This window comes from Orussus abietinus, unplaced genomic scaffold (genome assembly GCF_000612105.2).
Source record: "Orussus abietinus isolate OABI.00-Male unplaced genomic scaffold, Oabi_2.0 scaffold22, whole genome shotgun sequence".
In the NCBI taxonomy this organism is placed as follows: Eukaryota; Metazoa; Arthropoda; class Insecta; order Hymenoptera; family Orussidae; genus Orussus; species Orussus abietinus.
The window spans coordinates 992,207-1,006,884 of record NW_019394596.1 but is presented as its reverse complement, the minus strand read 5'-3'; the positions used below and the strand labels follow the sequence as shown (position 1 = coordinate 1,006,884).

Genomic DNA, 14,678 nt, shown 5'->3' with positions numbered 1-14,678 from the left:
CGGCGCACATTTGAAAAGAAATGGATATTCAAGAGAAAAGAAAAAAAAACGAGAACTCTCACATAAATCGAAACGATTTTCGGGGGTTAGGGGAGCTCGAGGGGAAACACGCGAGATGGCGCCACCGTCGCCGAGTTGTAGGAACCCCGGTACCAATGATCTTGACGCAGAGGAATAAGGGTATATTTATTAAAGCTCGGTTAAAAAATCACCCAATATTTTGGTTAAAAACAAGAGTATTAAAACTAGACGTGGGTTACGAAGTCGCCATGACACAGCTGCCGAGCGCAAGGGTCGCGCGAACCCGCGAGGGTTGGGCCACGCGTAAGGATTCGCATCTTACGTCGACTAAATGCCTCGGGTTTAAGCGCGCCCGAACGGAAGGGATTCCCGGTCCGCTACGGGGAGACACGTAAAGCGGGTCCCGTAGCGGGACACGCCGGGCGGCGGTAATAATTGAAACTTATTCCTCGAGAGCGACGGCACACCTCCCCGGCGCCGTCCGTGATTTAGTTTACCGCAGCGAAAACGCGCGTCTCGCTGACGCGGCAATAGGCCCCGCGCCTTTGTGAGCGCCTAGTCTCTTTGTCGAGGAAACAATGCGAGAGAGGTCGAGACTTTGAAAAACGACGCTCCTTATTGCCGCGTTAACGATGGGGCCACGCCGCGCGTGCCGCTCCCGAATACCTAATCGGCGTTTCTTATTCCCTTATCATACTCGAAACGTTCCCCTTCCGCCCAGCCGATATAAAGATCGCGTTTCTTTTCTTCTTCTTGTTTATTATTCTCATTTGGATTTAGGCCCTTTTCTTAAGGGCCAAGTATCATTGGTTTTTTTTTTTTTCATTTTCCGCCAACGCTACGCGATGTCTCCCCTTGACGGTCACCCATCCAAGGAGCGACCGCGCCCGACATCGCTTAACTTCGGGTGATCTTACCGAGGACCTCTTTTTTTTCTCTTTTTTAATTTGTTTATTTAACACGAGGTAGGTGTGTGGTCGCGGCTTGAGCGTTGATCGTGTTTGTTTTCGAGGGAATCTCGAAACTCGGGCCCCCTCTACGACCCTCGTTTTCGCCAGGTAATTCCGTCGGTAGGGAGCGTCGAAGTCCAAGTTCGGAGCCATTGTGGAAAAGAGGTGGCCCCGACCCGACTCGACTCCCTCGGGTCGGCCGCCATTAGTCGAACAAAGGAGGACACGATGTATTTAGAAAAGTCCCCGGGCCAGGATCGGCCGCGACGAATCCCTTTCCGAGTGGTGGCCTCTTGAGGGGGAGGGGGGGACGTGCCTGCGGAAATCTAATCTCGTGCAATGACGAATCGACCGGCCCCGAGTTTACGCGCTCGTAAACTCGGCCCGAAATCTCGGAGAGCGCCGAGCCGGTCGAATTACGCTCTACATAAATAAGGGTTATCGGCATCGAGGAATACGCCTAACGGCGATATACAGGGCGTAACCGGAATTCCACGGTTTGGCCTCGCTCTTCCGAGATTCTAATGAAAAGATGCCGTAGAAGTACTTTATTCCACGACGGCGCGATTTAAATGTAATAAAATTCCCTGTTATTCCTCGATTGATTATCGAAAGTTAACTATATAGACCGTGGGAAAAAATAGTACGTGACCTTTCCCGCCGGATTTTCAACGAGGGAAACCCTGGCCGGGAGTTCCGTTACCCCCTGTACAGGACGCGCTCGTTTCCGCACCGATCGACGGCGGGAATTAATTTCGAGCGCGTCTTTTGTCAGGCAGCGCGGCCGAGACCGTGCGGAATGTTTGTTGGTAAACCTGCGAGCCATTCGGACGAGATTTCCGCGGCGAGCCATGTTAAGTAGCAGCGGTAAACGTCGCCGGGGATTGGCCGGCACCTGCCCCGACGCGGCCAATAGCGTCACGGGGGCCCGCGAGAGCGCTCGGCGAAGAGAGAAGGAGAGAGAGAGACGGAGCGAGGCCGCGGCCACCGGGAGGGAGAGGGACGGAGAGAGGCCAGCGCGCTCCGCCACGCGTTCGCCGAGTGAATTAACTGCAGTTCGAGAGCGAGTCCGAGGTAGGCCGAAGCCGGCCGAGGGCGGCCGAACGGGGCCGAACGCTTTGTCCCGAGCGGCGCGCGACACGGCGATGGCCATCGCGCTCGGGCCGACGTCCCGCTGAGCGCGAGAGGCGTCGCACACGGCGCGGCGCGTCGACGCGTCGCGAACGGACGGCCAATTAGAATCGCTGTTAAACCGAGGCGGGGATAATGCGCAACACCGATTATCTTTCGTACAAGGAGTCTCTCAATAATTCCGGCACTTGGTGCAAGAAAAAGGGAGGGGTGGGTAGTCAAGGGACGGTGTCTCGGGGACAGGTGGGACCGAGCGATAAGGACGAGGGACGCGGATAATGGCCGGTATCGCGGGGACGCTCCATCATGGTTACACGCCCGGCCGTATCGAGGGCTAATTAAGTTTTTATCTAGGCCCGATTCCGGGCGTCTCCGACCCGCGAATCGATTAATTCGGATCACGGCGCGGCATCGACCTCGGACAAGAAGCGCCTTTCGGGAGGGGGGGGGGGCGACGATTAATCGAGGAGCATCGATGGTAAACTCGCGTCGATAGTCGGTCACCCTCGCCCTCGGCGAAAAGGGAACGCCGGAGAGAGCGAGAGGGTGCGGGGTAAACGCCGGGGCCCGGGAGGGGGGGCCTCCCCCCACCGGGCGAAACGGTGAGGAGCGGCGAGCGGGAACGCCGGCCGAGCCGACCGCGAGAGCAGGTAAGAAAGGAACGACCAGCTGTTTCCTCGCGTGACGTCACACGGCCGCCCGGGGAGGGGGGCGAGGGGGACAGGTGGACGATGCTCCTGCCTCGAAGGCGGACCCTGCGCGCGCACGCGAGCGCGCTCGGTGCACCCAGCGCGCGCGGATACGCCGCGTCGTCGCGGCCACGCCGACGCGACTCGTCACTCTTTTGTCGCGCGTTAGACGCGTAAGACGGAACGGTGACGCAACGCGCCGGAGCTGACGTCACGCGAGTCGAAGAGCCCTGTTTTTGATTTTTGCGAATATACATTGGATTTTCGGGAGTTTTCGAACGATCGGCAAATTCTCGATGACTTTTTGCGAATTTTCGATGACTGGGAATTTTTTATGATTTTATGAATTTTCGATGATTTTACGAATTTTTGTATGATTTCGCGTTGACCGTTGTGGATCCTCCACCTGGAGACCCTGACTATCTGAGAAACCTCGATAACGTATAATCTCCATGGCCAGGATATAACCGAGGAAATTTTGCTAGACCCGGCTAGAATGAAACGAGAGCCGCTCTCGTCCTTCCTCTCTTCCCACCGCTCCTCGCGCGGTGAAGCCAGTGGTCGCCCCCCTCCGCGGTTCCCCTCGCCCTGCCTACGCTCTCCTGCAACTTTCCCGCAAGCGCATCGCCCTTTTTCGGTCATGCGGCTATTTTCGGAAAGACCGATTAGGGGAAAAGAAGGACGAAAACTCCGCGACCGTCTTTCCCCATTCTAAAAGCCCTGCGCCACCCATCCGGTGGCGAACCGCGGACGCGCCGCTTAACCTCCTCTCGCGGTCCCCGACGCGGTGCTAATTCCCGCGCCGAGAGATCCGCAACGGAGTCGTTACGTCACCCGGAGTTGCACAACGGCCGTCGACGAAATTTCCTAGGAAATGGCCGTGCCCCCGACAGCGACCCTCTCGGTTACCTCGTCGAGTCCCAAAGGCGCGGAAACCGCGCCGGATATCTCTCGCTCCCTTTCTCGGGTGCACCCTCTCCGGTAGAGAGTGAGTGTGTGGGTGCGGCCGCCCGGACGCGGATGCACTCGTGTGCGGCCTTACATTGTGCAGGCTGGCCACATATTTTGTCGGGGATCGACCGTTGGCCACGCCGAAGGTATATGCGCCCGGTACAGAACCATCTCCCCCCCTCTCCCTTCCCTCTCTCTATCTCTCGCCGTGTCCCTCTTTCCCTCTTCCTCCCGACGTTTTACGGCCGTTCGGCCCGTTGCAACGCGCCGCAGCGCCGCGGTCCGCACTCATCGGACTCGTTTCGTTAGGGTGCAAGTACTCGGGCTGGTACTCGCGTTGGTACTCGCTCTCGTATTCCCATCCACGAGGGACGCATACGAGAGGTGCCCTACGCGCGAGTGCGGAGACGCACCATCGGAGATCGCCGGAGACCGGCTCTTTCCATCTCTCTCGACCCCGTCCGGTGGAAGATCGCTTCTCCTTCTTCCTCTTCACGGCGCGGTATTCGGGAGTCGGCGAAGCGGGAGACGCACTCCTCTCGGGACCTCCCCCCGGATCTTTCGGATCCTCCGACCGAGGAGGACCTCCGGCCCCGAATTCGCAGGACCCCCGGCCCCGAATTCGCAGGACCTCCGATGCCGAGCTCACAGGACCTCTTTCCCGTTTCCTCGGAGCGGTCCCACGGGGATCGCCGTCCTCGACCGCTTCCGCGCTCGTCTCCAACGAGCGTCTCTCTCGCTTCGCGAGGCCCCCCATAAAGGCAACCACCGATCCAAGAGGAACGGTACCCTCGTACAAGTACGCGTATACATGCAAAGTACCGCTCGCGTACCTCGGCCGACGAAAGTCCGACCCGAGGACGCGACGCGGGGGTGTCCGTCGAAGGGCCCTGGGGAAGGTGACGATGTCGGCCGAACGAAAAGCGAGTAGCTTATCGGGACCGATCGAAGAAAAAGCGAAACCCCCCCCCGCGGAAGAGTCATCCCTCCGGCATCCGACTTTCGAGGCGAGGAGGCCTCGCCGTTAAACGACGCCCGGTCCCCGTTGGTCCCGATAACCGGATAACGCGAGCCCTCCCCTGCCTCGGCCTCGAATTCCCGAAGTAGGTAGGCATGCCACGTGACTAATCGTCGGAGTCGCTCGAGCAGGCGGCCTTCTCTCTCTCTCTCTCTCCCTCTCTTGTTCTCTCTGCCCATCGGCCTGCCGCCCCCTCCCCTCGCCCCCGCGCTCCTTACTCCCCCCGTACCGAGGTACCGAGGATGATTACTCACCCGAGCACATTGTTTTCATTGTCCCGCGACTCGCGGTGCCATCGGGGCCGGCGTAGGAGACGTAACGCTCCTACCCCGCCGCCCCCGGGAGCGCAGCGCCGCGTGGACGCGCCACGTCCCGGTAACTCCCGAATCCCCCCCCTACGACCGCCTTTTCCGTTTAACGGGACGAACTCGCCCGAAAGGCCCGCTGGAGGAAATTGAAAATATTCCCCCTCCTCGTGTTCTCGTACGATTCAAGAGTCCGAGCGTACCGATTTATCGCCCTGGGCAGGTGAAATAATGACAAATTTGACATTTTTAATATGATACACCTGGTCGAACGGAGGATGTTCCGAGCCAAGGTGGGGCGATTCGAGGTGGATATCCCTTCGCGGTTCCACTTTTGGCTCGAGTCGACGCTCTTCGACTCGCGATCGACGTCCCGAGGTATCTCTCTCTATCTCTTTCTCCCCCCCCCCCGTCCTCGTCGCTCCACCCCTTCCCTAGGTCCTCCGCGAACGAGGGTGACCGAACTCGGCTGAAAATAACCGTTCTCGCTGAAAATAAGGACGAATACCGCGCACGCATAGCCGTTCGGTAAACAATCGCTTTACCGGCACGCTCGGATGCTCCCGGTAGCCTCTGTCCCTCCCCGTCCTAACCTCAAAGCGCGGGGATCGCCGCGCCGCGCTCGTGCCGTATGTTATCCCTAAGCGCGGCTTATACCTTATCACCGGCCGCGACAGTTATCACGGCGCTTCCGGCCGATCGCAATCGGGGTGAGGATAAATCGTCGCGGTTCTTCGCTCCCGTCGCCGAGGTAGAAACTCTCGTCGCCGAGGTAGAGCTCTCGTCGCGGCGGTAAACAACGCCTACGACGAGGCCCCGCCGCGTTCTGCCGCGGCAATCGATATTTCGGCGGCCTTCGGAAAGAGGTTAGGACGGCCGCCGGCGCGTCCTGCGCCCCGGGCGCGGGAATCGAGTCCGACGAGGAAGGCACCCCGAACGTGCCGCGTCTATCTCGTCGGTCGCTACGCATGCCGTACGTCGAGAAATGTACGCGTTATTAATGTTACCGATATTAATCCGCGATAATTCCCCGAAATTCGGGGATGGTATTGGCCCCTTAAAATCGGGAATCGGCGCGTATGGAGAAATACGTGTCTCCGAGTGTTGTTCCCCATGTACCGCAACACGCGTCGGAACCAATCGGACGGGCAAGGTACCCTCGCGTCGCCTTCCTTGCGGGACTAAGACCGAGACGGATCCTAGTTTAGTTTGCCGAAGAAGCGCGGAGGACCGACACCTAGCGCGGCCGCGAACGCCGACCAATAATAGCCGGGAGGTAGTCACTCGCGATTCTTATTTCGGCCGATTAAGCGAATCGACGGAGCCCTCCTAAGGCGAGCCATTCCCAGCGGATCGTCTCTACTCGCCACCCCCCGAATCCGGCCCCGAGCAACTAGGCAAGTGGAAACGGAAGCGAATTCATATCGTAGGAAATAGGAAGCGCCCAATCCTCCCGGAAGTCCTATCTGCCGAAGTAACTTCCCCAGAGTCCCCCGAGACTCGGAATTTTCCCGTCGAAGGTTAGGCCGCGGAACCGCCAAGATTATCACCAAAGTCCACCGTATCCCGGTTCCCCGTCGCCACCCCCCTTGTCTCCCGCTTTCTAATCTCCCCTTCCCCGTGGACGGTCGTCGCAAGTGTCGACGCCTCGCGGCTCGGGCGATCGCCGATTTGTTTTCTCCGCGATTTGCAATATCGACGCGTGTCAACGACACGCGATACGAGTCCTCCTTTCGTCGTCGGGGACAAGCCGGCGCATCGATCAGACCGCGCGCGAGCCGGACCCCATTTACGTATATCGACTATCGCGAATCGCGCGGCGACGTTTCGAAATCGAGAAATAACGGGGGGTGGGTGGGTGGCCGGGTGGGGGCAGCCGATATTCGCAACGACGCCCGGAGCCGTATAACCGCGCGCACGGGCGAAATATTAATCGAAGTTCGGGGGCAATTCGCGTTACGGTCCGATCGGCCCGTGCGCGCCGGCCGAGAATAAAACGCGCCCGCGAGCGCGCATGCGCGCATGCTCCTTGGGGTCACTCCGACGGCGGAACCGACACCGAGAGCGAGGGAGCGAGAGAGAGGGACACCCTTGACGCGCACCAGATACCGTTAAAAGACTCTCCGACTCTCTTTATACACGCTCGCCACGCAACGGCGGCTCCTCCTCTCCTCCCCGCGGCCGGAAGAATACGAAACGCTATGCGGAGAGGCACATCCCGCCTTCCCTTATCTCCCGGGATTATTCGGTTAACCGATAAGCATCGCGTTCGCGGGGCATCGGGGATACGGAAATAGCGGAGGCGACCGAGAGACACCCTCGCCGGAAGCGGTGAGGGGTGGCGGGGGGAGGAGAAAAAAAAATGGTTCCGTGTGCACGGCTCGGCGGACCGTGGCGGACTGCGCGGGTTGGGGAGACTCGCGCGGAGTATATCGTAGAATACCCCCCCCCCCCCCCCGAAGGGAGACCCGCGCCGTCTGACGTCACGTGGAGCGGCCGCCATCTTGACACCTACGGTGGATAGGTGGATCGAGCGATCCTTGACGGCCCCTCCTGGGGCACCCTCGATCCCGGGAAGCCCTTCCTCCTCTTGGCCAAGGGTCTCCCACCTCCCCCAGGGGACTTTTCGGGGTTTCGCAAGATGTAATTCTCTCGACGAGCACCGAGGTACAGGTGGGATTTTGGATACGCGGGGCGAGGAATTGGATCTTGTGTCGGCACCAGAGAGTATGTCGAAGCATGGAGAGACTTATTTGTTAGATGCGGTTAGAGCGGGCCCCGATTTCGTCCCGGCGTTGGCCACTTCCCGCAGTAGCTCTCCCCTCGACCCTTCGCAGACTCGGGTCCCACCCTTATGGCTTACTCGCCGAGACCCCTCCGGGGGCTTTGAAGGTTCTCAATGAAGTGAGTCGAACGGGATTAGGCATAGCCCGTCTCGCTAGGCGTCGTCGGCGCGTTTACGCGTTTACGCGTTTAGGAGACCCCGGGTTTAACCTCCGGCTGGGCGCGAACGGCGCAGGGTAAGGCCGGAGGGCCGACGTGGAGTCTTTTTCGGGGCATCCAGGAACGGAATGGCCGGTTCCCGTTTCCGTCGTAACGGTGGCTCCTGAATTGTCGCCGATATGTCGCGCGGGTCCTCGCGGGTTTCGTTATCGCATTTTCGCCTGGAGCGAGGGCCGGGAGGAGCTGGCGCGAGGGCGCGAGTGATAACCCCGCGGTCGAGGTTGCAATCGGTGCTGCGGAATGTCGCAAGCCCCTCGCCCCGGCTTCGTACTTTCTACTTTTCCCCCGACGCGTACACCTGACGCTTCTGGACGAGCCGCCGCTCTTACGGTCTGCCGCAATCGCGGCACTGATAACGGTTTCCGCTCCTCCTGGCTGATCCTTCCCTTCTTCCTAAATCGGATCAACGGAGCGCCAGGACTTATCGAGCCGTTGCGTGCGACGGTGGACGACATCGCGACGAAAGAGAGGCACGGGGTGAGGGAATCGCACATTAGGGGCAACGTCATCGGAGAAAATCGGATCTAGACTTTCTTGGTTACCGTTTCCGCGGTCGGCCGACTCCGGTGGCCATATCCTGAGGGCGAAACACGCGTACGTCTTTCCCTTGCAGGACGTCCAGGAGACGCGCCAGGTGCCACTACCTGGAATCCATCCGGAGATAGGTCGCATCCCGAGTGCTCCGGTTATCGGTGGAATTCGTTTTCCCGGTTGGGAGTCTCTAAGCGTCGCGTCGGGGGCAACGAGAGCATCTTTCGCCGCGCTCAGAGGGTAATCGGCCCTCACGCTGATATATCGGGGCTGAGTGAATTCCCCGATAAAGAGCTCGACCGCCCTTTTAAGGGCGCGCAAGTCCGCCGATTGTTTTTTTCTTCTTATTCTTCTTCTTTTTCTTATTTTCCTTTTCCGTCAAATTTAGCGTAGGGAATCGATCGGCCTCCTTCCCCGGTTGGCGCGTCCACGGGCCGTGCCGGTCCTCCGTCCGGCGCGGCGGTGCGCGCGCGTATGCGCGCCAGTGTGCGCCCGGCACACGCGTGCACGCACGCGGACCCCGCGGGATGCGCGCGCAGCCTCTCTTTCTCTCTCTCGGCCCTACGCGGCGGCCGGCTAGTGCGGGAGAGAGCGCGGCGACGTCGCAGTCCGTGGGCGAGCGGGCGAGGGAGAGGAGCGACGCGGAGTCGCGCTCGCTGGGAGTGCGAGAGAGAAGAGGAAGAGAGAGGAGCGACGCGAAATCGCGTTCACCGAGAGCGCGCGCGAGAGAGAGAGAGAGAGAGCGCCATGCTGTCGGGCGCGGGCGCGACGAAGAGGGCCAAGGATACGCGAGGATCCGCGCGAGGAACAGGGACGACCGAGTCGAACCGAGGCCCGTGGGCGCGCGAGAGAGACCGCGCGATGCGCGGGCCCGTGGGCGAGAAAAGGAGGTCCGACCGACCGGAACAAAAGACTCAGCGCGCGGCCCAACGTGCCTCCGAGAGAGACGTACGCATAGAGCAGCCCGCGACCACGAGAGAGACGCCCTCGGCCTCGTTCCCCCCGCGGACTTCCCTCGTCGCTCCCGGCCGCGGGATATATTCACCGCTCAATTTTAAACGCGATCCTGTCGAGCCGGCGGCGCACTCGAAGGATCGTCGACGGGCTCCCGAAGGGACTTTTCCGTCCTCCTTCCTCTCTCACTCCTCCCCCTCTCTTTGTAGGAATCCTCCTCGATAACTGCCGGAAACCAGCGGAGAACTCGAGCCGTCGAAATCCGAGAAGCACCCCGACCCTTCGCGGACTCCTCCCCCTGTCCCTCCCCCGCTCCCAGGAGGGCGATGCTCGGACGCGACCGGCGCTATTTCACTTTTCCCACCGGCGCTGCCCGTTTCGACGTTTACCCCGATAATGGGCTCCCTCCCCCCCACCCGCTCCTGGTATAGCCTCATTTTGCTTTCGCGCGACCGATCCCGGAACGAGAACCGGGATCTTCGGACTCGAAGCCTCGACGAACTCCGGCGAACCCTGATTAACGATCTCCCTTTTCGAGCGATTTTGTCGGAATTAGGTGTTTTCGCCTTTTGGTCGTCATACGTCCTGGGAACGCATCGGAGATGCGTCAGAACCGAGTCTACGCTGCGGTCGCGAGTCTCTTGGTCGGAGTCGCAATCGGCGCTCGGTCATCTAATCTGCGTCGAATTTTCGTTCGGCATCGCTCGAGTCGCGGGGAGAGAGAGGGACGGAGTCGCCACCGGGGAGGGACGGGAACCGTGACGTCGCGTGCCGCGGCGAGGAGCGGGGCGGGCGGGGACGGTCGCTTCGTCCTTCTCGCACCCGCTCGGACTGCGTCGTTGCCTCTCTCTCGCTCTCGTGGCCCCCTCCTATCGGCCTGCGCTCCTCGGTCCCGTAACCTTCGTATCTCGTGGCGTGTAAGGGTCGTGTTTTTCGACACGTACGGCGGGTCGGCGGGTCGACTCTCGCTCGATCCGACCGTCCTTTCCCGCAAGGACGAGCCCCGCCAGGACCTCGGAGGACTGACCCGATTCCCCCCGAAGTCCTACCGATTTCCGGCGAATCGCCCGACTTCGTTATCAGACCTTATCGACGGGTTTCACCCACGGCGGCGCGGTATCATCGGACTCGGGCGGAAGACACGTCGCCTGTTAATGTCCAATAAAAGGATGCTAATGGGATTAATTAAGACGCTGCGGAGTAGAGTAGAGATAGACGGCTCTTTGCGTGACGGTGGAGGTGCGCCTTTCTTGAGGGAAATATACGGAATCGCGGTTTTTCGATATCGTCCCGAATACCATTTTATTCGGCTATGAGTCCACGCGGGACTCTTGAAAGTTCCGAATCAACCGCCTGGGCAGAAAGAATAAAGAGAAAAGATCGTATTCCAGGCTCCTACATATGTATGCAAGAGGGAAAACTGGTTCCTATCTCGGGGATCTTTACACACGATACGACTCGCAATAGGTTAGGTTGCCCTGTGCACAAAGCCCCGCCGCTCCGGTTTTACTAGGACTTTAATAATTATTACTTCGATCCCGAGCTTTCTTGCCGTGGAAAACCGGCCGATCAGTCCTGCCCCGGTTTTCGACTCACTCCTACGACCTAATCTACGGCGCTGATTACGTTATCGGCGCGGAGGAGAGACAATAGTTCCTCCGGAATTACCTAAGCTACGTGGTATGAAGCTATCGTGGTAACTTGAACCTCACATTCGGTAGAATGGTAAATGGGATCTTGTCAATAGTGTACCCGTTAAGGTGACGTGAAACTGGCATCGAAGAGATTTTGTTTATAAAACTTTTCTCCCAACTCGGTTTGCCGAATAGTTTGAAACTTTACAACGCGAATAGGGAGACTATAAGGAAGGTCCTGAAACTCGTGATATGTCAATTCTTTTCAAATTTTTCTTTATAGGTATTTCAAGAATAGTTTATAAAAAATGAAATTTCCGCGAGTCTCGGGACCTACCTTAGGGTCTCCTTATTCACGTTTTAAAGTATGAATCGATTTGAGACACCCAGCTCGTAGAAATGTTTTATTGAGGATGCCACTTTCACATCCCCTGAAAAAGGTGTAGATAAAAAAAGTGTAGCAGAAATGAACGTTCGATTTGAGAATATTAATCATATTTTTCGTTAAAGGGCCGCGCCGATCGGCGACGTTTGTCGATTCGGTTAATGCCCCCGCTTAGTCGGGATTCAATGTACGTCGAAATAACGCACGCATAAAGGGGGTAACGGCGCTAACGAGGGCGGCCCCTCTCGCCTCGATTACCGACTAACCCGAAATAAGCCTCGTCGATGCTCCGCTTCCGCGGCGGACTCGATTAAACCGTGAAAGTCTCGTTGGTTAACGCGCTTAACGGCCTCGACTCTCGGAACGCGACTCGTGAGAGCGGCCCGTTAAACGCGTTAAGCAACGGCGGATCAAAAGTGAACGTACCACGGCCAACGGTGAAACCCCGAAAAGGCCGCGGGCTCTGGCCGTTCGGCGCCGTTAAACGGACACGGTTACGTCCGATTGCCGGTCGCTCTCCTCGGGGACGAGCCCGGAAAAACGACGGACCGACTGACCAGCAACACGACCGAGTGGCCCGTTAGCGATGAAGAATTCACCCGGCTGGATAAATAATTCGGTCGGGGGAGGGGGGCCCTCGACGAATTTATCCGACCTCGAAGTCGACCTCCCCCGGGACGCCGCGATCGATCCTCGAGACGGGTCGATTTTCCCGTCGACCTTAGGAATTTTCCGATTTTGAGCTGTCGCAACCCCTGCGACAGATACGCTTGTAAAATCAATCCTTTCTCGGGCACTCTCGTCTCGTTTCGTGGTATATCTCGAGATTAATCTCCTACGAGGGATGAAATGTCGAGTCGAAGAAATGACTCTTTGAGTTAACGAATTGCTTCTTTGGGTACTGTGAGATTTCTTTTTCTTTTTCCTTTTTTTTTTTTTCGACGCGTCGGTCTAAATTCGGTCTCAGTTTTTTTTTTATTTTTTATTTTCCCCTCGCGCGCCAAGTGAACGGATAACTTCCGAGTCGATCGGGCTATGCCGGGCACTCGTCGAATATCGTAATCCCTCTGTTCTCCGGGGTAAATCGCGGCGTTCTCGCATTATGGGGTGGAATCGCCCAAGGGTCGGGGACGCGCGCGAGTGGGACGACGTTTCTACGTGTACCTGGGACGTACGTGTGTACGACGCCGGGACGGGATGCCGCATTGGGCGCCTCGTCGCGAGGGGTGGACTGCGCACGTTGCTCGCTACGCAGAGACGCGGGCATGCATACGGTCTGTACAATACGAAACGTGCAGTAACCGAGTACCCGGCGGCGTTTATTAATCGCCGAAGGTTCAATTTCAAACGTATTAATCGCGCCTCGAAAAGGGGCGGCTCCGCCGTCAAGAGGGAGTACCATCCCGAAGGAGATGCGGAAGGTTTATTTATCGATAATTTAATTATCGATTTTTGGTACCGACTTTAATAACCCCGAGAAACCCTTCGCTCGAAGGGCCCGCGAGGTAAGCTAGAACTTCATATCCGGACTTCGCTAAGGATGGGATATCTTTTCCCGAGACTCGAGCCCAAGAATCCTTGGCGCCGTATTTCCATCTCCGGCTCGGTATGGCCCGTGAATATAAATCACTCGAAATATGGCCCCGAGAGTTCGGTAGAAATTCGTCACCGTCTCCTAATAGGAGGGGGCTCCCCTGGGATTTGTGGATCTCCCCAGTCTCGGGTCTGTCTCTACCAACGATAACGATCCTACTTAAAAATGTCTCGTCTTCGATACATTCCCCTCTTCCTTTCTACGTCCGGTCCCGTCTTTTCGGTCGCGTGTCCGCCGACTCGGTCGGTCCACCTTGTCCGGGGGCAGTGCACCGCTCTAGTGCAGGCGTGCGCGCAGGGTGCGCCGGGGGTGCACTCTCCGGCCTCGGGGAAAGGAGCGCGCGCGCGTTCGGGTCACTTCGGGTCGGCTCGGGTCGGGCTCGGCGTCGCCGCGCGTCCCGTTCGGCCTTCCCCCTCCCCCGGCCGGCCGCCATCGTCGCGCGCTCCCGGTGTATTCCGGAGTACGTGCGTCGAGCGGCGCGTACGCCCGCCGAGCGCTCAGTAGTGGTCTGTCCTCGGTGGCGAGTGCTCGTCCTCCGCTCGCTCCCGTCCGCGCCGCGCGAGCTTCCCGTTCTCCCTCTCCCTCTCATCCCCCCTCTTCTCACTCCTCGGCCGTAAGCGCGCGCGCGAGCACCCGCCGTCCACGGACCTGCCGCGTGCACGTAGTGCGCAGAACCGCGCGCGCTCTCTCTGTCTCTGTCTGTCTATCTCTCTCTCTCTCGCATACGGCGGGGGCGATTCGCGGGTCGCGCGCCAGCCGCTGGACCGACGACTCCTCAGGGGCGGGCCCTGATTGGCAAGCCAGCCGGAACAAAGAAGCCACTCGCGGCGCCCGGAGGCCGACCACCCGACCGGACCGGCCCGCAGCCGCCGTCGACGGATACGAACTCGAGGTAACGTCGACTGTGGTGACGTCACTCCCCCTCCTACTCATGGCGACCGCGGTCACACGCTCGACCGAGGAATTTTCGGGATTTTCACCTCGCTCCCGGATCTATCGCGGGAAATACCCGACGGTGCCGATGCATCGATTATGTGCCGATGCATCGCTACCCAGCGATGAAGTAACGGAGCGCGGAGAAAGCGAGGGTTAGGCTCGGAAGGGGCAGCGCCGCGGCGCTGACGGATATCTCCTCCTCAAGGTGAAGCCAGGCGGTAGGAGAAAGTCGAGCGACTCGTAGTTAATGGTTTCGGCGCTCCCCTCGAAACGGGGGCGCCGGTTGATCCACCCGCCAAGTAAATACCCCCCCAACCCCCCGGGGGGCCCCATGGCGGATCGATCAGGGATCGATTGGCTCTCCAAGGGGGAGGTACTCGGACGGGAACTCCGAGGTTAGCCGCGTTTACGGCGGGGATTCTCTTTCTTTCGGGACGCTTGGCCCCCCCCCGTAGACGGTCGCGTACAAGGGTGATTCACGCGTCTCGGCGTTGGGTAGTCGCAATTGTCGGACGAACCCGGGCACTCTAGAACGGGGGATTTAATTTCGGCTTCGGTCGGGATCTCACGCGGGGG

The 14,678-nt window shown here is 59.1% G+C and overlaps 1 protein-coding gene across 2 annotated transcripts in view; it reads left to right on the top strand.

Annotated features, from left to right (window-relative positions):
• The window catches only part of LOC105702126, a 43,086-nt gene that overhangs the window by 8,772 nt on the left and 19,636 nt on the right, over positions 1–14,678 (top strand). The window contains exon 1 of one of the 2 annotated variants that reach the window (XM_012429443.1): positions 13,681–14,058. The exons of the other annotated variant lie outside the window; for it this stretch is intronic. The gene's annotated coding sequence lies outside the window, so the exon portion shown is untranslated. Of the gene's footprint in view, positions 1–13,680; positions 14,059–14,678 lie in introns of those variants that run through there. 2 annotated transcript variants of the gene reach the window in all.